This window comes from Gracilinanus agilis, chromosome 4 (assembly GCF_016433145.1).
Source record: "Gracilinanus agilis isolate LMUSP501 chromosome 4, AgileGrace, whole genome shotgun sequence".
Classification (NCBI taxonomy): Eukaryota; Metazoa; Chordata; class Mammalia; order Didelphimorphia; family Didelphidae; genus Gracilinanus; species Gracilinanus agilis.
In genome coordinates this window covers 154153837-154179759 of record NC_058133.1, presented here as the reverse complement: position 1 = coordinate 154179759, position 25923 = coordinate 154153837, and the positions used below count along the sequence as shown (strand labels likewise).

The 25923-nt window shown below is 35.5% G+C and overlaps 1 pseudogene; it reads left to right on the top strand.

Moving 5' to 3' along the window:
* Window positions 1-934: 934 nt before the first annotated feature.
* The window catches only part of LOC123246030, an 86258-nt pseudogene continuing 61269 nt past the window's right edge, over window positions 935-25923 (top strand).

Genomic DNA, 25923 nt, shown 5'->3' with positions numbered 1-25923 from the left:
CAAATTTAGTCTGAGAATAACAAGACACCAAACTCAAATTCACATTAAATATAAAAAAGAATATAAAATTTAACATCTTCTCTGATAGGCCACTAGATGATACAGTGGATAGAGTGCCGACTTGAATTTAGGAAGGCTTATCTTATTGAGTTCAAATTTGGCCTTAATCACTTACTAGCTGTGTGATTGACCATAGGCAAGTTACCTAACTTTGTGTGCTTCAGTTCCTCATCTCAAAAATGAATTAGAGAGGGAAATGGTAAATCTCTCCAGTATCTTTGCCAAGAAACCACAAATGAGGTGATGAAGAGTCATACATGACCGAAACAATCAATGATAACAACAACAATCTGCCTTTATAATCATAGGACCACAGGTTAAGAGTGGAAGGAACCTGAGAAGTCACCTAGTCCAATCTTTAATTTAATAGCTGACCAAACCAGGGTCCAAAGTGATAGAGTCATGCCCAGGATGATATAGGTAGATGCTCAATTCAAAGCTCAGACTTGAATTTAAACTTTATCTCTAGATGAAGTGTTCTTTCCACAATACCACCTAGCTAACTCTGATTCCAAGCAGTGACCATCCTGAATCTCATTTTCTTTGTCTTAAAAGATAATCTAAATCAGTGGTATCAAACTCAAATAAATTTAGGAGCTAAATTGTACATAAGGATCCCAGGTAGATAGTATTTTGACTTAAAAAACCACAAATTAGTATTATCAAAAATTTAACATATTTTAATTTATTTTCTCCAATGTTTTGCAATTCAATTTTATTCTAGTTCTGATTGTTCTTAAAGTGTTGAAGGCCTCCATGGATGTGTTTGATGGTAACTAGATGGTCTCAAATGCCCCTTCTCTATTTAAAGTATATAATTTTTTTTCCTAAAGTATAAATCATTCCCTCTCCATAATAAAGGTAATATCACGAAATGGAAGAGGTATGTAACAACTGCCATACCACAATGCCTTTGAAATGTGAGCTGGAAATTCTTAACCAAAAGTAAGCAGAATGGAGGCCATTGCCTCTGATAGACCTGTATAATAAAATTACTTCTAGGAATAGGAAAGGTAGATAGCCACCTACAGTGCAATATGCAAGTGGCCATAAAGAGGGTCTTTTTCAGTTCTTTCAGTCTTGTCTGACACTTTGTGAGCCCATTTGGGGTTTTCTAGGTGAAGATATTGGAGAAATTTGACATTTTCTTCTCCAATTCATTTTACAGATGAGGAAATTGAGAAATAGAGGGTTAAATGACTAGCTCTGGGTCACACAGATAGTAAATGTCTGAGAACAGATTTAAACTCGGGAAGATGAGTCTTCTTGACACCAAATCCAGCCCTCTATCCACTGTTGTTAGTTAGTTACTGCCTTATAATGAGGAATAATGCTTACAAACTGATTAGAATGAACTGGCTCTGTTATTCCTTTGGTACAGGAAACTTCTGGTGATGAAACTATCACTACCAATTAAGATCTTTATCTAATTTGGAGCTTATCACCTTAAGATTGTCATGAGCTTTTAAAGTATGAAGTAAACATCTCAGGATCACATATCAGCTTATATCACAGCAGGACTTGAACCAAAAACTTCCTAATCACAAGATTGCTTTCCTATACATTATTCCATTTTCCAATATAAATGCATATATTTTAGTGCTAGAAAAAAATAATTGTGTTCCATCAAAAGCTGTGTGTTATAATGACAGTTTCAAAGTCTCTGAAAAATAGTAAAATATCTTCATGGGCATAAAATATTAAAGGAAAAAGGGAAACAAGTTTTATTCAGATTTTTTTCTGTCTATTAAAAGTCACCCAATAGAAATGATTACAGAAATTACAAATACATCTGTAAATTTATCTTGTCACTATGTTTATGGAAAGAACAAAGAACTACAGAGTTCAGCAGAATGTAGCAAGTATGCCACATAAGCACTGAATATGATACTGCAAAGCATCTGGATTTTTATGATGCAATCAATGACTTCGCAACCATTACAGTACAAAATGTTGCAGAGTAAACACTTAAATTTTCAGTTTTACTTGTTTGTATTTGAGCAAATGCCATGTTTGGCATGTGACTTGCTATACCTCTAAATAATCCTAGTGTGTAATTAAAGTCTGTTACCCTAAAAACCATGATCCCCATCAAAACTATGATTCTCAGGACCCCACACCTTTCCTGTTGTTATGTGCTGACATAGATAGGATATAAATTGGGTGGAGGTCTGTCTCTCAGGCTCTCTTTCCTTCCTGTCATGGTTTTGGTGGAGTGGGGAATTTTTGAGCAGGTATAAAACTTAGTCACATGGTTCTATTTTGTTAGATAATAAACTTTATAAAATAGAATACTTCAAGTATTCAACTTTAATTTAACTCTTACACTAGTAATAAAGACCTTCTGTAGCATAGCAGTCTATTGCGTATGTCTAGTGCATACACCAATCATTCTAAAACACATGCTAATAATTAGAGCTATCCAAAAGTGCAACAGGGTTATTCACAAAGTCGTGAGTTCTTCATCACTGGAGAGCTGAATGTGGAGGTTGGATGAATGCTTTTGAAGGGTCTAATAAAAGGAAGTCAAGTTCAAGTAAGGGTTGGATTATATGACCTTAGAATTCCCTTCTATGATAGTCTTTGATGAATTTTTACTCTCAGTGGAGTTGAGGGCATCCCAGTTTTGAAATCTTTCCTAGCATGTAAATGTGCTTTGTGGTGGTTCTAATCTATAACGGCTTTTGTGAGGTAGAAAATGAAGGAGAAATAGAACTAAGACATATTTTCTCCCTTAATATCTGGTTGTAGAAGAGTTCTTCATTTTATAGATGAGGAAACTAAACCCAATAGGGTTAAGAGACTTGCCTAGGGTCACACAGCTAGTATCTTCAGTCATATTTAAACTTAGAAAGATGAGTCCTCCTGACTTGAGACTTGGTATTCTAGCCATTGTGCAACATAGCTGTCCACAATGAGGGGTAGTGTCCTTAAACTGATGAGAATTTGCTTTTCCTTTTTTTTTCCTCCTGGTATTTTCATCACAAGTTCTTCATAATTGTCTTGGATCCTTGTATTTATCAAAATAACTAAATCATTCACAATTGATTATTGTATTACTTTGCTTACTGTGTACAACATTTTCCTGGTTCTACTCACTTCACTTCACATCAGTTCATCTATGTCTTTCCAGATCTTTCTGAAACAATCCTATTCATCATTTCTTATAGCAGAATAGTGCTCCATCACAATCATATGCCAAAACGTTTTCAGCCATTACCCAATTGATGGGTATCCCCTCAATGTCTAATTCTTTGCCACCATAAAAAGAGCTGTCATAAATATTTTTGTACATATAGGTCCTTTTCCTTTTTCTTTGATTTCTTTGGGAGTACAGAACTAGCAATGGTATTGCAGATTCAAAGGATATGTCATTTTAGAGCCCTTTGACCATATTTCCCAATTCCTCTACAAAGTGGTTGGATCAGCTCCCAACTTCAACCACATGTTATTAGTGTCCCAATTTTTCCACATCCTCTCCAATATTTCACATTTCCCTTTTCTGTCATATTAGTCAAACTGATTAAGTTCAAAATGGTATTTTACAGTTGTTTTAATTTGCATTTCCTTAATCAATAGTGATTTAGAGCATTTTAAATGTGACTATTGATTAAATATAGCTTTTTCTTCTTCTGAAAATTTCCTGTTCATATACTTTGACCATTTATCACTTGATATTATTTTATTGTCTTTGGTACTTTTTAATAAGATATAGTTTCCCTACTTATCTCTTTGAATAAGGACTATTTTTTGCCTTTGCGTTGAATGAGATCATGATTAATACCCCCTGCCTATTTTTATCTAGGCTGAAGCATAATGGATTCTGCTCCAGTCCCTTATTTTTGTTCTGCATGTTTCTTTGTTTTTTTTGTTTTGAGTATGTTTCTTATAAACAACTTATTATTGCATTACAGCTTCTAACACATTCGGTTATCTTCTTTTATGGGTAAGTTCTTCCCATTCATATTCATAATTATGATAAATAACTATATCTCCCTCTATCTTATTGTTTTTCCTCTCTCTTTCCCTTTCTTTCTCTCCTTCCTCCTTTCTCTCTCTCCTCTCTCTCTTTCTATCTCTCTCCCTCCCTACTTTTCTCCCTCCCTTCTCTTCTTCCCTTCCTCCCTCCCTCACACTTGCTCAATTCCAATTTTTAATGAATGATTTTCTTCAGTGAGCTTTTGTACATCTTTTTTTATTTGACCAATTCTGCATTTTAAGGAATTCTCTTTAGGGAATTTTTGAACTCCCACCAGTCCTTTTTTTTTTTTTTTTTTTTTTTTTTTTACCATTTGGCCAATTTTGTTTCTTAAAGTTTTATTTTCCTCAGTTTCTTTTATGCATCTTTTTTCAAGACGTTAACTCTCTTTTCATAATTTTCTTGCATCACTCTCACTTCTTTCCCCATTTTACATTTCGCTTCTATTATTTGATTTTGAAAATTCTTTTTAAATTCTTTCCAAATTCTTGGTATGCTATGTCTAATTCACATTTGACATTGAGGTTTTCTTTTGAATTTGTGTCTTGCTTTTCCCTCTCATCATAGATTTTTGTAGTCAGGTCCTTTTTTGTTGTTATTTGCTAATTTTTAGCCTCTATCTTAATTTTAAAATTTATATTAAAGTGGGGCTCTGTTCCTCAGATAAATAGGACAGTATTCAAAACTTGAAGTGTTTTGTGTTACTTTTTCAAAGCTATTTCTGGGCATCTGTAAGTTTTTGGTGCTTTCAAGGTGTTATGATCCAAGGATAGATGCAGTCACTGCTCTTCTGCCCTGTGTTCTGGTCATTACCCAGGAAAAGAATTTGCTCTTTTATAACTACAAGTTCTCACATGCCTCTTGGATCTGGAACTGTGACTATCCTCTCCTGCAACTACCACTACCAGTGCCCTTTTCTTCCTTGGTGCTGAGACCAAGGCTCTCATTCTTTTTGAGGGACCACAATCACTCTTTTCTATCCCAAAAGGACCAGGGTACCTGTTCCCCTTCTGCCACAAGCACTAGTGTTCCTCCTTGGCCTGGGTCTACACCCTAGAAATTCATGTAGCCAATGTATCCTACCAACCCGGTTCCTCTAAAACTGGCTGGTCCCATCTTTTATCATCTTTTACAGTTTTCTGGGTGTATAATGAATACTCAGAGTTAGTTTGATTTTCATATTTTATTATTATTGCTATTTAGCATTCTTTCATGTGATTGATCATATTTTATAATTATTCATTTGAAAAGTGTTTGCTACTCTCTTTAATTTTAATCTCACCTTCTGTCTTAGAAACAACACTATGTATTGGTTCCAAGGCAAAAGTATAGTAAGGGCTAGGCAATGAGGGTTAAGTGACTTGCACAGGGAAGTGTCTGAGGCCACATTTGAACTCAGGATCTCCCATCTCTAGGCCTGGCTCTCAATTCACTGAGCAATCTAGCTGCCTCCTGCTCCTATCTTTTGATTACTTACCTATTATGGGATGTTTTAGGTACCTATTTCTGTCAGTTTTCTCTCTATCTTGAATAATAAACCCTTATCACAGTTATTTGATTCAGAGGTATTTTTCCAGTTAATGACTGAAATCTTATTCTAAATGTATTCTTTTTATTTGTGTAAAACTTTTTAAATGTATAAAGTTATAGATTTTATATTTTGTTATTGCCTCTATATATGTTTGGTTAAGAATTTATTTTCTACTCATTGCTATGAAAATGATAAAATCTGTTTCTCATCTCATTTTTATGGTATGATATTAAATTTGGGGGTTATTTACCCATTTTAAACTTTATTATAGAATATGATATAAGATGCTTATCTAAACCCAATTTATGTTTGAATGCTTTCATGTTTTCCAGCAGTTATTGTATTAGAAATACTTCTTTTTCTAAGTAATTTTGAACAATGCTTTAGTGAATCCTATATTTCTGGTTCTCCCTTGTCTAGTCTATTCCATTGATCTACTTTTTGATTTTTAAAGCAGTACCAAATAATTTTGATGACTGTTACTTTATAATATTGTCTGAGGTCTGAAAGTGCTATTGCCCATTTATTGCTACCTTTTTCATTATTTCCTTAGATATTCTGGATATCTTGTTCCTACAAAGAAAACTTAAAAAAAATATTGTTTTTTTCAACACAGAGGACATATGCTAAAAGACATCCAAACAAACTCCATAAAAAAAAGACAGAGATTGGACCTGTGATTGCATTGCTATAGGGAACTTCCTGAGGAGGAAATTTTTCCTAGCATTAGAGGACAGCACTTAACTCTCCAAGTATTATCTTAGAGACCTGCCTAGAGCTTTACAAGAGAACATGTTTTGCCAGGTTCACTTGAACAGTATATTTCAGAGGCAGGATTTAAGTCTAAGTCTTATTGGCTCTGAGGTCAATGCTTTGACAATTAATGTAATCTGGTTTTCTGAAAGCAGTTAGATGAGCCTTTCTAATAGAGGGATTGTGGATGATTTTTTTTAAAACCTTACCTTCCATCTTAGAATCCATACTCTGTATTGGTTCCAAGGCAGAAGAATAGTAATAACTAAGCAACTAGAATTAAGTGACTTAACCCAGGGTCACACAGCTAGGAAGTGTCTGAATCCAGATTTGAACCCAAGACCTCTCATCTGTAGTGCTCTCTATCCGATACTCCTGACTGATTATTTTTAATGGATCTATTTTTTTATTGGTATAAGAAACTCTTCTTTTAAAAATGCAGATAACACTTTTGAATCTTAGGGCTTTAGAAAGTTGCTTGGGTTCAAATTTTGTCTTTGATACTTAGTAGTTGTATAATAGCAAACAAATCCCTTAATTTTTTTGAGTCACAATTTCCTTATCTGCAAAATAATGTGAATACATGTACCTAACTCAATGGTAATATATAATGAGGAACTGATCAATAGGAACCTTGTCTGTCAAAATGCATTATATGACTTGCCTGCTGCCAACACACATGGAAACTCGATCAGCTTCTTTCCAAACATATAAATGGAATGGAAGGTCTTGTCCTCTCAGAATAGGTATCCAGTGACTGTTTCCTGTTTACTTTATTAATGGTAAAGAAAAGCCTTTTATGATTGGCCCCTAAGATCCAAATATCTTCTATCTCTTCCTCTCTCTCCCCCTCTCCCTTACCCCAACCTCTTTTTTTTTAGGAGACTGGTCTGTGGTCACTCAGCTTTCCCATAAAGGCTAATTGACATTGATCGCTTGTCTGTAAAATTAAAGTAATATTGACTGATTGAATAATACTACTAACAAATGATATTGGAGCAGAAATTACTGGTCATTGATAATGATGAGGCATTGGTGGAGGGAGAGAAAACACATCAGAAAGGGGAGGCTGGAGTAAATATTAGAATCTCACAGCCCTTCAAGACTACACTCAAAAACCTGAGAAAAGATATGGTAGTAAATCACCTCGTTCTGGGGACCCAAACTGCCAGTGGAGTCAGTCTAGAGACTCAATAAGGGCTATATATGCAAAATACCTAATAGACCCTCAAGTACTTTAATAAATGTCAACTTATTACTAAGAGACATCTGTACTTGATGTTCCCTGCTCACTTTCAACTCAGCATAATCAAAACCAAACTCCCCATCTTATATCTCAAGTAAATTCCCCTGTGCATCTAGCTCATTTCTCTCAGCATTGCTGGAATTATTATTTTGTCCTTCATTATCCAGAAATGTTCCCCATTTCTCTACTTTACTTTTCTGCTATTGATCTTGTGATGATAAGCCAGTGAGCAACTGAGTTAAGGAAAACAAAAAAACAGGAAACTGGCATCACCTAAGTCCCCAGATGCATGATCTGGATTCTCCAAACACCAACTGTTTCTGACTATTGAAAATGAGGATCAAGTTACAAATGCTTATTTCATTCTAATAGTATTTTTTTTAATTTTAGGAAAATAGCAAAAACTAGCTCAGGAAATAGTGATGGCATGTAAGAAGGAAGTTTAAAGCAATGAAATTACATTTTGGTATCAGCAAGATTTAGCAATTTATATCTGGAAAATAAAATCATCTGTCTCTTTCATGCTTTTCAATTCTGGAGGCTGTCTTTTGGAAAGAAACTATTTGGATTTTTTCTGCCTTTATTCTCCCAGAAAGGATATTACTTTCTCTTCATCTTTTCCAGGATTTCTCCTGATTCCTATTTCACTTGCATCAACAACCAAGAAAATCTTACCTTGTCATTTTAAAAAAAGATGACATCTAATTGCACCATTAGTTTTTACTACTTTTTAATGTGGTATTTATCTCTTTGATTTTCCAAAATTATTTTAAAACACATATTTGTTTAATATTTCTGAGGATTTCCCCCTATTTTCTTGTTCTTAGTTTATAAAAAAAACTTTAAAAATATTTTAAGAGATGGGAGGCCTGGGTTCAAATCGGGCCTCAGACACTTCCCAGCTGTGTGACCCTGGGCAAGTCACTTAACCCTCATTCCCTAGCCCTTACTGCTCTTCTGTCTTAGAACCAATACATAGTGTTGATTCTAAAGTGGAAGGTAAGTGTTTAAAATAAAGTGTTTTAGTTAATTATTCCCATTAATCCTTCTCTGTCTCCCATTTTATCATGCATTCTAAGGTCCCCAGTTCTGCTATTCTATTTATAAAGGACTAGTATGAAACAGGTTTTATTTATTTAGGGCAAATTAATTTCTCCTTTGCATTTATCACAGCCTAGCTCCTCCTATTATCTGTGTAATGTTGGACGCCCCATCAGACTGTATACTACTTGCTGGCAGGAACTAATGCCATCCTTCATCTTTATATGGTTAATATATATGAGTAGTACAGTAACTTATACAAAGATTCATTAATCTAAAGCTAGAAGAGACCTCAGAAGTCATCCAGTCTAATTCTCTAAGGGAAGGAAACTAAGGTTCAGGGTGATTAAATCACTGGCCAGAGCCAGAAGGATTAATTTCTTTTCTCTAGACCTGTGATTTTACTGGTATGAAAAATTACCAGTGGGGAAATTACCTCCGATGCAGATTAATAATTTATCCCTAATTTATGCAATATATCCTAAAAATTTTAGTGTGATTTTAACCTTTAACATCTTCAAAAGTAAAAATGCTAAAAACTTACAAAAACACTGGAAAAGCTATTTACTCTAGTTTTGATATGCCTCTTGTTATAATTCAATAAAGCTACCATCATGATATACAGCATTAATCAATTTTGGAATATTTTTTAAAACTCATCAGCTGACTAATAATTACTCATCTGTGACAAAAATAATTAAATTTTTAATTATAATTTTAACATTATCCAAAGAACAAACTTTACATGTGTCAATAATACTTTTGATATGATCCCATGAGAAAAAGTCTAATGGAGATACATTAGGACATTCTAGTAGTGAAGCAAGAGGGCATCTTTTATCAATCAAAAAAATCTGAGAAAATGTTTTCTGAAAATCATTACACACTCAATGCATTAATAACAAGGTGCCTGATCTTAAAATTAAAGTTTTAAATTTTATTTTTCACATTATACAAAAGTAAATAAACAACTAAAAATTTTTAAATGAACTTTCACATTTTTTTAAGTTAATAGCATTCCAGTGCAACCAAGTCTAGAAAGAAAACAGAGAAAAAAAATGTGAGAAAGTGATGCTTAAAAATTGTGTCAATATGTAATTTTGAAAAAATGGAAAATAAAAATAAAGTATAAAAAGTTTTTAAATGTGCATGAAAATAAAATTAATAGCATTTATATTTCTGAAGTTATTTTGGGATACCCTCTGATCCAGTTTTTTCTGGGATACAGAGCTTAAGAGATTTGTCTGAACTCAGTTTCCAAGGAGCACAGTTGAGACCAGAACCCAGGTATCATAACTCCTAGTTTTATATCACAAATGTGTGATACTCGATGAAATCAGGGGCATTTATTTAGAGATTACAGTTCATTGCTTATAGAAAGCAAACTTCTTGAAAGACTGGGCTATTTCTTTTTTGACTTTATAATTCCAGTGCCCAGCACATGGTAGGTTCTAAGTAAATGCTTGCTGGTTGATTAAGTGGTGCTGTCACACGACTTAAATTCCAGTCAAGGATGTTAGAATAGATCAGAACACAATATCTAAGTTAATAGTTTTACAAAGGAAAAGTTGGTATAATTGGATGCAATACCCATTATGACCACCAGAGGGAACTCAGAGCCTGAGCTGCTTTATCCTTTCGATGATGGTGAGAATAGTAAGTAGTTTCAACCACTTTCTGGGGATCTAATCTACCAGTTTAAGTGCAAGTAGAGGGAGTTACCCCAGGAATATTATATTATTATAAGATATTAACTCAATTTCTAGACTAGGCCAAATCAGACTCCTCCTTACTCTATTATTTTCTAACCTATATTTTTCCAAAGTATCTACAAAAATTGCATTAAAGATTTTGTCAAATGCCTTGCCAATATCCGGGAATATTATCTATGTCTCTATAATTTCCATTTGCAGTTTTTATTGCCCAGTTGTTTTTAGTCCTGTCTGACATGTCATGGCATAACCACATTTGGGGTTTTCTTGAAGCAAAGATACTGGAGTATTTTCCATTTCCTTCTCCAAGTCATCTTATAGATGAAGAAACAGAGACAAACAAGGTTAAATGATTTGCCCTAGCATAGCTAGTTAATGTCTGAGGCTGGATTTTAACTTAGGTCTTCCTGATGCCTGATCCTGCAGTCTATACACTGTACAACCTAGATGCCTCCCCTCTAATATCCTTTCAAAAAAAAAAAGGAAATATTAATCTGATTTGAAGCTGTGCTAGTTTTTAACGATTGCTGCTTTCTTTCCTAAATGTTTTCAAATCATCCTTTAATAATATTTTCTAGAATATTGCCTGAATTTGAAGTCCACTGGGCTATATTTTGCAGACCCCTCTTTTAAAAAAAATCAGATGGCCTCAGCCACTTCCCAGCTGTGTGACCCTGGGCAAGTCACTTGACCCCCATTGCCTACCCTTACCACTCTTCTGCCTTGGAGCCAATACGCAGTATTGGCTCCAAGACGGAAGGTAAGGGTTTTAAAAAAAAAATCAGAATATTTACCTTTCATTAGCTACACAGGACCTGCTTTGAACACCATAATTTTCCAAAGATCATTAACATAGTTCAGTAATCATATCTGTAAGTTCCTTGATTTCATCTGACTTGAATTCACTGAGAACAAATAGACATTTTTCTTATTTATCTTTAGTTTCAATTTCCTGTTATCTATTACTTATCTGTCATTTAGAGTCTGTAGTTCAATGTCTTTGACAAAGAAAGCGGAAGCAAAATAAAAGATAAGTACTTTTGCTTTCCGCCTATTCTAGACTATATATCATCAGCTATTATTACAGTTACCTTGAACAAGTCTAATCTTTTCTTCATTCTTCCTCTTTTCCCCAGCATAGCTTTTCCCACTCCTTTATGTACTATTTGTTGTTCTTTGCATTCATATGCCTCAGCTCATATGACCTTGAGGAGGTCTCACACTATTTTTTGTTGTTGTTGTTGTTGTAACAGTTATAACATTATTTTATAGCATTTTAGTTGTTTTTTTCTTAACAATTCAACTGAGGCTTTATTAGCAATTATATTGGGTCATAACATAAATCCAGAAAAAAAAATCAAGCTGGACCATTGTTGGCTGATTAGGACTTGTGAAGGTAATTAAGCTTCTTTGGCACTTGTTTGGGGCATTTGTTTCTTTTAGATATTTTCATAATTTCAGATATGGTTACTGAGGATCTTTTTCAGAGATTGGTTATTAAATATTCTATCTCAGAGCGATCTTAGACACTCTGGATGCTTGGAGCCATTGGACTTCAGAGATAAAAATAATAGCTAATATATGCAAACTAATTTATAGTACATTACAAATAGTTCTACTATAACTTGACATATGTGTTCCTAAAAAAAAGGCAATGACATTCAAAATCACTCAATAAATACCAGAGAGCTTATGGCAAAAATGGAGTTAGAGGTACAATATTTACAGCCACAGATGTTTCTTTTACATTTTTAATATTGTCTCTGAACATTTTACGTTTGTTGATTGGGAAATATATGTTCTCTCCTTCATTTTTTGTTAAAAATATTTGCTTTCTGACATTTTGTAGTCTTTGCTCTCTCTCCCTCCTCTCTAAGAAAGCAGACAATACAATACACATATATTATCATACAATACACATTTCCATGCTCATCATGTTGTTTCACACTCTTCTTCTAGATCCATCCTTGGTGGTCATCCTGATACCTGTCCTTGCTTCCATCCAGGAGTCTTTTCAAAATCCGGTTCCCTCTGAGCCTACATTGGATTTTATAGTTTAGGTCTTCTCTCAGCTCCACACTCAGTTTCCCATTCTTCTCTCCCTTCCCCACATACTTTCCTCCCTATAAGAGGAAAGAGAGATATATGAGTGTTTTAATATTTCTTTCTTAAACTGAGAAGCAGAGCATTTTTGTAAGTGTGGTATAATGAGAGAGAACGGGACTCAGAAGATCTGAGTTCAGATTTTGATTCAGTCACTTAGAGGCTGTGTGGCTTTGAGAAAATCACTTAATCTTTTAAAAGTGAGATGATAGTATAATATCTATTACCTGAAGATCAAATAAGATCTCACTTATCAGAGAACAAAGAGGGATTCCCCTGAGGTGGCAGAGTCCTTCAAATGCACTTGTTTATAAATGCTGATGCTTATTGTATTAAGCATTAGAATATCACCAAGTCCTTTCAATGAGAATCACTATAACCTCCAAAGGTCTATATGAATCAAAAATATTACTAACATGTATTTTCTCAATTAAAAAGGTGTTTTTCCCCTTTCTAGTGGAGCAGATACTCTGGGCCTCTGATTTCATTGGGGCAGGAAAATCCCATTATAGAAATAAATGCCATTTTCCTCTCAACTGACATAGATCAGCAACTCATCTATAATTTATAATTTTTGAGAATCTCCTTAGTTATAGAGAGGTTTAGTAACTGGCTACCTACCAGTCACACAGATTATAAAGTCACACAGACCTAGCTCTTTCAAGAGGCAGCTAGGTGCTCATGGATAGAGTATCAGAAAGACTTGAGTTCATATATGGCTTCATTTACTTAATTGGCTATGTGACTCTAGACATTTCTGTCTGCCTCAGTTTCATCATCTATAAAATGGGAATAATAAAATCACCTACCTCCCAGGCTTGTTGTGAAGATCAAATGAGATAATATTTGTAAAGCACTTAATTATTGACTTGGCATATAGTAGATGCTTAATAAATGTTTATGTTTTTCGGATACTGTCTGATGCTTTGTTTCTCTAGATAAGTTAGAGAAAAGAAACAATTTATACTAATATTCTCCCCTCAATTGCTTTTGCTAGAAGGAAGCACAGAAGTTGCGACCAGCCCAAATCTTAATTATTATGTTTGTGAGCTCTTGCTATCTCTCTGAAACATAAACATGGGGTTGCGTTTGTCAAGTTGGTAGCAGGAATTCATCATCAGCCCACCAGGCAGGATGATTCATTATCATTATTCACATTAATAGCACATCATCTCTCACCGATAAGGACAGCAGAAGATATACCACAATAGAGGTGGGGGAGGACTCCCCACCCGCAAAGACATGAAACAATAAATCGGAGCTGGCAAAAGCATATGTCTTCACAGGGTCTGCATGGTTAGGATGCGTAAATGATAATCTACAGGTGTAGGGAAGAACTTTTGTTACTGTTTTTCAGTCATGTCCAACTCTTGTGACCCCATTTGGAGTTTTCTTGTCAAAGATCCTTGAGTGGTTTGCCATTTCCTTCTCTAGCTCATTTAATAGATGAGGAAACAGAGGCAAACAGGGTTAAATGACTTGCCCAGGGTCACACAGCTAGTAAGTGCTCGAGACCAGATTTAAACTCTGATCTTCCCAACTCCAGGTCTGGTGCTCTATCCACTGTACCACATGGATGCTCTATGCAAGGTGTGTGTACAGGGGCAGATGGGGCAAAAATAAAGCCATCTAATCAAAGATAGGTAGACGAGAACCTACAGTTGGAAGTTAGTCAATTCTTTATGAAATTTAGTTTACTTTGAACAACATTCCTCCCCTTTGAATTGATATATCTACAGGATACAGACACAAATCACCTCTCATATCCAATTAATTTTCAAGTCTTCTGGGAAAGATAAAAGCTTGCAAACAAAGCAGTTAATATGCAGGCTGGTTATAGCTTCTGTATTTCCTTTTCTTTACCAGGAGGAGTGTTGAAGGTCAAGAATTGGATCTCAGTCCCCAGTATTTCTCACATCTGTCTCTTCTCCATTCTCACAGTCCCCATCCTACTGGCCCTTATCACCTATTCCCAAGACAGCTGCAATAGCCTTCTAATTGATCTCTTTGCTTCCAGTCTCTCCACTCTCTAATCCATCTTCTAAAGAGCTGTTAAATTTCAGTGACAAAAATATAGTTTTGATCATGTCTTCCCCTGCTCCAAAAATCTCCAGAGGTTTCTATTGCCTTTAGGACAAAATACAAACTCATCTGTTGAGCATTTAAACCCTTCATACTATGGCTCCAATCTGTCTTTTCAAACTTATTTAAAAGCAGCTAATAATAATAAATATTTATATAGAACATTTACTATGTTCCAGGCACTATGCTAAGTACTTTATAATTATTATCTCATTTGATCCTTACAAAAACTTTGAGTGGGGAGTAGGTATCCCTATTTTACAGACAGGGAAACTGAGGAAGATAGAAGTTAAGTAATTTGCCCAAGATCAGCTAGAAAGTGTCTTCTCAAGTCAAGGCTTAGGACTTTATTCCACTGTACCACCTAGCTGCCCCATATTCACTCTACTGTCAAACTGAACTATTCGCTATTACTCTCTTATTGCTTCACTATGCTATCTTTGCATAAGCTATCTTCCAGCCCCCACTACCAGGAATCCACCCCTTCCTCATCTCCACCTGGAAGAATTCCTAGCTCTATTCAAGACTTGATTCAAATGCTACCATCTGCAGAATACTTTCCTGTTCCCCTAAATTGTTGGCACTTCCCCATCAGCCACCCCAACCTCCATAATTCACATTTACTTTGTAATGTGCTTAGAACATTAACACAGTTCTTGGTACATGGTAAGGACTTACTAATATTTTTTATTCATTCATTCATTACTTTATATTTATTTGTCTTTATATCTTTAATTTCCTTCCAATTAGATGGCTACTCTTTGTGGTATTGGAAATTTGAGGGTCCTTGAACTAATTTTGAGGTCTCTGATCTAAACTTCCTTTAGAAGTTTAGTGGTCTTTCAAACTACATTTCCCATGATTCCTGGCTTACATAATGATGTAGGCAGTTACATAATGACATGGACCAGAGGTTAAAAATGAGGGGCTGGGCTTGCACTGTCTCTTTTCTGGCTGAAGCAGCATGGTGACAGAAGTAATGGCGGTTTTTTTTCAAACTGACTCTTAATCTGGCACGTGGCTTCATTTTTTTAATGGCTACCAATAAATCCTTTAAAACCTTAATATTTTTAATCTACTTCTATATACATTTTATTTCTTACATTTCTGGCAACCACTTGAAGTTTGGAGATGTAACTCTCAATTTTTCAGATAGCCTAACAAGGCATGATAATTCTGCCATGATTTTTCACCCTCCCCTCCACAGGCAGAATTCTGAGAGCATTCCAAATCCTCTCTGGAGCTGTGGAACTGCTCTTGCTGTTTTTGTGCTTTTCTTTTTGGCCACCTAGCTCAGTTCTTTTGAGTGACTTTTTGAAAGGAGAAAGTTACTTTGCTGGCAAACACCATGCTTTTGCTGATAGCTATATATGTATATATATAAACCTATCATCCATTCAGAATTATATATATTATCTATATCTATATCTATATTTATATCTATCTATATCTATATCTATATAATAAAGAATGTTGTATTAAAAGGTAGAAAAAACAAATAGAAGTTTCCTACATGGACTCTTTATATATAAAAGCAGGAAGCCAAAAGAGCTCCTGAATGCAAGATATTTAACACTTTATTTTAATTTATTTTCTCATCAGAAGGATTTAGAATTCCTGGTGACATTTTAGACCCAAAAGATTTTTATCAGATTTTTTTAGGCTCTAACCCACATTGGGATGGAGGCAGTAATAGATTTTGTTAAAAATATCTCAGCCAAGGTTGAATGATTTACCATACCTGTTGAATTGTGACAAGTATATATCTTTTAAACATCAAGAGAAGAAAAGGAAATTTAAAAAGTCACCAAGAAGAAAGATGCAAGAAAACAGTACTTGAAAAGACATTGTGAAAAAACTTTCGAACTTTGAACTTTGCAAAAACTGGACAATTACACAAAGAAGAGTGTAGAAGGCTGATTGAAGAAATAGGGTCAAAATAAGGCTTGTTATCTGGATTCCCTTTGTGACCAATCCAGGCTGAGGCAGTCTTTGTGTTTGGTCCTGGTCACCTGAGCCCTGAAAAGCTCTGGTACCAGCAAGTTGGTTAATCCGAAAACAAATTGACCCCTCCAGGAGGCTATTGGGAGTCATTTAGAGAAATAGAGTCTGTAATAGATATTTTATCTGGATCCCATTACAAAATCATTGGCAAGTAAAACTGTGTGTATGATTTTTTCTACACTGCATGTCAGGTCGCAGACCAAATGGGCCATCTAAGATAAAAATCTGAGACTCCTCTTTTGACTCATTTTTAGATCCCCACCTTTTCTCAATATTCTTATTGGAAAGCTTTGAGTCCTTAGCAGACAAGCAGCTACTGAGTTAACCATTTTTCTCCTTGATAATTAAGAAGCCTGAACTCTAAAAAATATATTACTTAGATAGTCAAGGCATGACACAGACAAGGCTAGACAAGACTTTATCAGACCAGGTACAATCCTATAATTCAAGAGGACAGAAGTCAATTAGTAAAATTCTCTATGAAATATATTTCTGCTCCCAGAATTAACCCCCTCTAATTGGTGGTTGGAATTTGGCCTTTGACCCTGTACCTATGTCTCTACTTTTTAGACTTTAATGGGTTTATGTATGATTTGTAACCCCTTCACAGCTGTCATTCTTTCTCTGTGTTCTTTGTTTGAAACCAGTATATAATAAACTCAAAACTCCATGAAGTTGGAGCAGCTATGGGCTAACCACTAGTCTGGCTGTTCTCAATTTTCTGTTTCTGGTCTTTTCAATCCAACACCACTAAACGCCACTCAGAACCCCCCAAAATATAGAGCTGGCTCTCTATAGAAGAGGAAAGAAGGAAACAGTTTATGTAAGACTATGATGCGGCGATACCACAAAAATACAAATTAACCTCACACTTTAGGGATAATGCAACCACAGTACATAGTATCAAGATACAAGAGAAATCTACAGGCAACTTGAAGAAAATTGACAACTTCGAAAACAAGAGTGAGTATTTTGTATGCACAGTTCATAAAGAGAACACAAAACACAACACAAAACTGATATCTAGTCAAGACCTTGTGTAAATAAGCAAGTGTTTGAAGATTGTGTAACTATAAAGTATATATATATATATATATACATATATATATATATATATATATTTATATGTGTGTGTGTCCATAATGTAAATAGTTGCAAGTTCCATAAGATTTTAACCGCATAAGAAAATCAAGTGATTTTCTTGTCTGGTTAACATTGATATGCAGAACTAATGCTTGTACAAATGTATAATACTGTAAATAATGTAAATTTTACATATACCTGTAACATAGGTTGGAAAAGTAGAATAGAATTGTAAATAATAGTCCCTAACCATATAGATACTATAGCATACTAACCTCTTAGTAGATAATTTGGATATTAGACATAGGGAAAGTACAGAAAGGGCTAGGGAAGTTAAAAAATGTTTAGCAAGCTAGTGCAGGGAAAGCATAAGAATAAAATATATAAGTGTAGTTGGATAGATAACTAAGAACACTAACATGCTAAAATAGATTCTCGATATAAAAACAAACGTTGCATTTAAAACATAGGTAGTTTAAACATAATTTGATAACAGCTAAGAATAATAAGATAGTTGTATTATTTCATAGACATATATTAAAAGTAGAAACATTAAAATTCTGTTAAAATCATAGATGGGTTAAATAATAACTTAGAAGAGTTTAACGATAAGAAAATTGTTACACTGTAAACTTAGGACATTGTGTTCAATGGAAAATTTTTCGTGTTACAAAATTGTTTTGTACTCTGTAAATATTGTTATAAAAATTGCAACCCTCATCCCCTTACCAATTTCTCCAAACCCAGTCATAGAATAGGAATAGATAGATAATTAGTGTAGTGATAAAACAAGATAAGGATTTATTATTTTGGAGAGAGGGGGAACATAATATAGGAATAAGAAATAGTGATGCATGAATTAAGTGGGATTTTTGGGAAAAGTCCCACCACACAAAAATGGGATACTGTAATAATGGAATTTGTGTAAGGTGGATGGGACAGGAGGAACCAAAGAAGGAGTGACTGACAGTTGGTGACAGTTGGTGACAGTTAAGACCAGAGGAATTCTGGGAAAGGCTCCCGAGGAGGAAGGAGAAAAAAGGACTTTTGGAGAGGACTGGAGAGAGAGAGGAGGAGAATATCCCAGCTCCAATCCAGTCCTGAGGGCTTTCTGAGGATCTTTCTTTGGACATTGAAATGCTGATTCCCTGGGCAAAGGCATCCCATCACTTCTCACCCATCAAGACTTCAACCAACGAGTCAGCTAAGTTTTGAGACTCTATTTTGGGAGCCATCTCTTAGGCTCCTTCCCCCATTATCCAACCTTGCTGAGTGACCCTTTCCGGTCTAACTTAACAATTATAGAAAAGGATAGAAATAGAAACAGAAGAAGGGGCAAGGGGAGACACTTAGGAGTGGGAACCCAAAAGTTTCCCACCCAAGTGATGGACCCCATAGAAATAGAGAGGAGGGCACCCCAAAATACCTCTGCCCTTCACTCCTTTCCCCAATCCCTATATTGATATTAATAAAAGACATTCATTAGTCAGATAATGTTCCAGAGTGCCCAAGAGACAAGGGGGAGGGGAAGTATAGCTTGGTCTGGCTGGCTCCATCTTGAAGCCAGACTACCCACTGTGAAGTTGGCCAACCTTGGGGGAGGCTTGCATAAACCCAGCTCTCATTCAGAATTGGATTGGAGTACCCAATACCTCATCTTAAAGGGAAGCCTTGCCCCCAACTCCTGTGGGATGGCACGACCATCCAGATCACCCAGTTTAGGAGTGACACCCCCTTGGATTCCCCCACAGTGCATATTTGGCAGGAGGGGAGAGCTAGAAGAGAGTCTCTTCATAGACTCTCTCTCTCCCCTCTATCATAAATAACATTTATTTTTGGCTCTGTTAATTATTATAACAGCAAGTGGTTATAATAATGGGTTTGTTTGCTATTATCTTTAAATGTGTTATTGTAATTTTTGGAAATTTTGATACTTTATTTGAATGTACATTATAACTCTGCTATTTTGTAAAAGCCATTTGTACTCACAGTAGTTCATGGCAAAAGTTTAACAGGAAACGGATCTCATTTTTGGGTAAAAAAAACTTTCACTAAGGTTCTAAGCTATATATTTTGGATTTTTTTTAAAACCCTTACCTTCTGTCTTGGAGTCAATACTGTGTATTGGCACCAAGGCAGAAGAGAGGCAAAGGTAGACAATGGGGGTCAAATGATTTGCCCAGGGTCACATAGCTGAAAAGTATCTGAGGCCAGATTTGAACCTAGAACCTCCCATCTCTAGGCCTGGCTCTCAATACACTGAGCTACCCAGCTGTCACCTATATTTTTGATTAAAAAAAATTTTTTTTGTTATTTTTTCCCTTTTATGTGCAATACAGTATTTGAGTTTTTTAATTTTTTTCTCTTTTTCTCATTTCTTGTACTTAAAGTACATATAATCAATATTAATCCCTTTTGATTTTACAGTAATATAAGTTTAATATAAATACATAACTGCTGTAATATTAATGCATACCCAAAAAAGCTTTAGACTATGGTAACCTGACAATTATTGGTAAATATTATGGGACTGTGATTAATGATTCTGTCTGATTCCAGGAGAAGGGAAGAAAAGAACCACAAGGTCAAGGAGACTACCCAGTCCAAATGGTATTGATGAGAAACTGCATAGCACCTTGCAGCACAAGGTCAAAAAAGACCATACCAATCCAGGTAGGATTGACAGAACTTTCTCATGCCAATACTGAAGGACAGATTACTCTGACCAAGTTGGATCTATAGTAGAAATGCAAGTTTGATTTAATATTAAGAAAATAACACAATTAGTAACATAAACAAGAATTATGATAAAATTATGATTAGTTCAAAAGGGCTTTGACAAAATGTAGCACTTATTTACATTAAAAATTCTAAAAAAAATAAAATGAATAGGACTTTTGACTTGATAAAAAGTTTTTATTTAAAACTAGGATCATACCAACCATACCATTGCTGGGTTTATGCCCCAAAGAGATCATAGGGAAAAAGACATGTACAAAAATGTTTATAGCCTCGCTCTTTGTGGTGGCAAAAAACTGGAAAACGAAGGTATACTCTTCAATTGGGGAATGGATGAACAAATTGTGGTATCTCCTGGTGATGGGATACTATTGTGCTCAAAGGAATAATAAATTGGAGGAATTCCGTGTGATCTGGAATGACCTCCAAGTATTGATGCAGAGTGAAAGGAGCAGAACCAGGAGAATATTGTTCACAAAGACTGATACACTGTGGTAAAATCAAATGTAATGGACCTCTGTACTCGCGACAAATGCAATAACCCAGGACAATTCTGAAGGATTTATGGAAAAGAACACTGCCCACATTCAGAAGAAGAACTACAGGGGTGGAAACACAGAAGAAAAACAGCTGTTTGAACACATAGGTTGATGTGGACACGATTAGGATGTAGACTCTTAATGACCACTCTAGAACAATTGTCAATAATATGGAAATAAGTCTTGATCGATGACACAGGGAGAAATCAATGGAAATGTGTATTGGCTTCTGGGAGTGGGGGGAAGAGCAAGAATATGAATCATGTAACCATGGAAAAAATTTTTCTAAAAAATAAAAAAATAAAAATAAAACTAGGATCATAGATCTAGAGCTAGAAAGGGCCTCAAAAGTCCATCTATTCTAATTCCAATATTTTTCAGAGGAGAAAAGACAGCCTTTGAGCTTAAGTGATTTGTCTCAGCACTTATAATTAGCAAATAAAAGAAACAGCATTTGATGCCAAGTCCTTTGATTTAGATGCCAGTACTCCTAGCTCTAAGAAATTCAGAACCATGTGCACCATATTAACTGCCTCTAGCATTATTTGCTAATGAGAAACATCATTTTGGCAATACAAATAGGAAGAAAGCAAGAATGGAGTCTCTTTCCACTATTTGATCTAGTTTGATAATCCTACCTCTAAAAATAAGATAATAGAAAAAAATTAAAGGTATAAAAATTGGTAGAGACATAAGTATTCTCATTTGAAGAATTAGCAAAGAAACTAATGGCAAAGATTAATGACTATAACAAAGTAGGAAACTTTTAAGATTAATCCACAGAAATCATTAACATTACATTACAAAGAAAAAGCAAGCATCAATTATAAGAGAAATTCAATTGAAAATAACTACAACATGAATAAAATATTTGAATTAGTCTGCCAAGACATGCAAAGAAAGAATATGGGAACTTTGTAATTAGAATTTTGTACCCTTGGACTACATTTCCCAGCATTCCTCTTTTATCCCCACATTACATCCTTAAGTTTTGTAGATAAAAATTTCTGTAACTCTGCCCTCTCTCACTCTTTTCCTTTTTTTGCGGTCTAGGAAACTGCTCTTTACTGATGGTTTTACTTTCTTCTACTTCAAGTAATTATTAATAAATCTTATAAAATATAATACTTGGGGTGACTCAATATTAATTTTTAATCTTACATTTCTGGTAAGCCATGAAGGGATAGAATTCTTGAACTTTTTTTTTTTAAGAAAGCCTTTGAGTAAAGAATAGGGAGTAGATAAATTTTGCAAAGCTGCATTTCTCTCCTGCTACTTCTGGTGCCCCACTCCTGCCATTTTTTTATTGTTGTTGTTTTCTGTCAGCTTCCCTGCCTGCCTGTTTTTGTTTGAGTGACTTAGTTGAGGGCTCTTGACCCAGAGTAATAAGCCACTTCTCGTGCCCATCTACCTGCACCTATCTGCTTGAGCCAGGTTTCCTCGCTGCTACCCCAGAGCCCTCCATGGAAACTGAGATACTGCTGCTGCCGCTTACTGCCACCAATTCAGCCTGTGTGGTCCCTACCCAGCCTGCAGCCCCACTTGGCCATGATCATACCCCCTGCTATGAACCTGTACCATGTCTTTTCAACACACAAGCTAGGAGTTCTTAAGAAACTGGTGAAGTATAAATCCTTCTTTCCCTTGCTTGCTATGGCTTCCCAAGGCATTTTTTTCAAGAACAGCCCCAATCCATACTATCCATCCCAACCCCAGCCCATCTAATTCAGGAGGGCTTCCATGCTGTGGGGGTGGGGACTGAGGTATCATAGGGCCACTGGTTTTACCACTGAGGGGGTGGAAGGGACAGAACTCTTCTCTCAAACATTCCTTGTGAGGTTTTTACTCCTACCAGTACATACCAGGGTAGCACCACCTATGGATAAGAAGTAGAGATTGCAAGCATGGTCTAGTTTCCTGCCTATCTCAAACAGTTCCTGTTTTTGGAGAACCTAACCAAGTTCAAACAGCTCCCTGTTTTAAGATGTCTTTTCTTCCTACTGTTCCTCAGTGTACTGGTCCTTACAATTAGCTTGGGTAATCTTAAGATTCAGGAGGGAGATTCACCTCCCTACATCTCCTTGCCATTTTGGCCTGCCCCATCTCTGCAATGTATCTAATATGGGATTTGTCCACACTGTGCTCTGTGAAGGTATGGAGAACCCTAGGTGTGTGACCAAATGAATCTAAATGGATGATAATATTGGGGAGGGGAAGGAACCTTAATGAGATCTGGAGGTGAATTTTAAGCCTTTTAAGACTCCATTGTTTTAATAATGTTAACTCTTTCAGTTTTGTTCCTCTCCAAATAGTAAACAAGTCTTTGTAACACGGCTATTCAAATGGGAGAAAAGGACTCTTGTATTCAATGCCTAGATCCTCTTATACTTATTGTATTTTTTTAAGTTCACATATTAACCTGATCTATACTATTCTGTTACACTGAATCATTTTCAGCTACTGTGTTTTGGTCATTAGTTATATGTGCTTTTACATTGTCTTTATTTGAACCTCCCTATGACTGTACTGAAGAAAATACCATTGTAAAAGGCCATAGTCAACTTGGACAAATGCTTTTCAGTGGTAAAACCATAAATCCTTATGGATGCTTGGTTTGTCACCAGATCCGTTGAGGTCACATGTTGCCTTAACAGCCTTTTGTCCCTTTTTGCCTATGTTAATTGTCACATAAATGATGATGCACACACTCCATCAAACTGATTACAACCTGTATACAACCTTTGGAAAGTTTAATGATCTAAAAAAATTCAATTGATTTTAAGGGATCTTCAGAAATGATTTTCAGATATCTAATAGCATCCCTACATCTGACTGATCATTTGTCTACCTTTGAGTTGTTTGTAACAAGAGATAAGAGTCCATTTTGTAGTTGAAGTGAAGTGCAATAGCATTGTTGTATTTTCTCACCTCCACATTTATTAAAAATTTAATGGATGAGACATCTGAAGTGATTTTCACTATTTAGTCCTTGGCTCCACATTGAAATAGATGGAACATATTGGAGACAGGTCTTTTACACTGTTATAGTCTCATACCAGAGGGAGAGAGGTTCTCCAAAAAGGGGATTAGTTACCCTGTGATGGGTAATAATCTCATCTGGGAGGTGGGAAGGATTTTCCTGAGAAGCCTCATAGCTTCTGAATGGGTTTTTATATTTGTTAACTCTTCAGCTCACTCTACCCTTCCACCAGAATGATCTAAATTTTGGTGACATTTTAGGCCTAAAAGGTTTTCAGCAGCAGCAGAGTGGTTTTTTGTTTGTTTGTTTTTCTGGGCTCCTCTGCCAAATTTTAGAATGATGACAGTAATAGACTTTGTTAAAAATATCTCAGCCAAGATTGAAAGATTGGCTAGATCTGTAGAACTTGTGACAAGTATACATGAGCTTCAAAGGATTTTTTTAAATGTCACACTACAACTCATGTGAATCCTAATGATAGTGGGTTTGTTTGCTATTGTCATTAACTGGGTTATTATAATTTTGGGGATTTGAGTTTTTCTTTGAATGTGCATTACCTCCTGTACTCCTGTTTTATAAAGCTGTTATTTGATGAAAATCATTTGTACCCACAAAGTGGATCATAGCCAAGTTAAAAAGGGAATGGATCTCATTTTTGGGTGAGAAACCTTTGTATTCTACCTCTCGTTGGCTAACACAGTTGTGTTAGTTAAAATCACCTGGGGTTCTATTTGGAAGGATTGAACCTCAATATAGTGTTTGACAAACTTCTGTGGACCTGTGGGGGTCCTTAAAACTACATTTCCCATGGTCCAATGGGTTTCCTGTTTTGGATTACATATTCAAGGTGAGGGACGGTTATAAATAGGGGGGAAGTGACTTTGAACTTCCTCTTTAGCTACCTGAGCTCGCGGAGAGAGGAAGGTAAATGGCTGAGGGTGAAGTTGGAATAGGTTGCTTACAGGTGCGTGGTCAGTTTATCTCTATCAGCATGGATTTTATTAAAATACCATTCTCCCTTTTGATCTCGGCCCTCATCATTTTTAATCATAACACAGTGTGTCGCTGATTGTAAGCTATATGTTTTTTATTTTTAAAACATTTTTATTATTATTTTTCCCTTGTATGTGCAATACAGCATTTAAGCTTTATTTTTTCCTCTCATTTTTTTTTGTACTTCAAGCACGTATTACCAGTATTATTGGTTTTTTTATTTTGCACAAGGGTAAGTTTTAAAATGTCTATTAGCCCAAATGTCAATGTATATCCAAAAGCTTTAGACTATGGAAACCTGACATTCATTGTTTAAATATTATGGGACTTTGTTTAATGATTGTGTCTGATTCCAGGAGAAGGGATCATGAAAGAGCCTCTGCACGGTGCCAACAAGCACAAGGTCAAAGATACCAACCAATCCCAGTGGGATTGATAAGATTCTTCACCAAGACAAGGGGACTTGAATTTGTTTGAGGTTCAAGGGTTGCAGCTGTTTGACATATGTCAGACACAGGTCTTCCCCATGCCACATTCTACTAAGATCCAAAATTTGGCTAACATCCTAACTTCCCTATCCCTGAGAGAAAAGGTAAAATCTGTCCAGGAAATACTATTTCCCATTTGCTACTGAAATCACATTCTTTTTCTTTCTTTCATAGTATGGTAAATTTTCTATAGTCCTGGCTGGCTCCTGATTGGGTAAGTGCATAATTGCTACTACAGGCTTGTGGGACATAAATCACTTTAATCAGGCCCTGATTCAAGGATGTTTTATATGTTTATTTTTCCTTTCTTAGAATTTTTACACATGAGACTTTGATATTTTATATTTCATCCAGAAGTTGTTTTTTCTCTTTTATTTGGATTTTTTGATGTTTCTTATTTCTTTTGGCAATTGATTCATATACCTCATAACTCAGCCATGTATCCCTGAGTGGTCCATGTGTGGGTTAACAACCTTCTCAAGGCAGAGATTGTATTATTATCCTATAATGTAAAGTTTATATTCCTTTGAGAGTAATTTTAAGATAAGAAACTTGCTACCTCCTTGAATCCAGAAAGTGAATTATTTGGA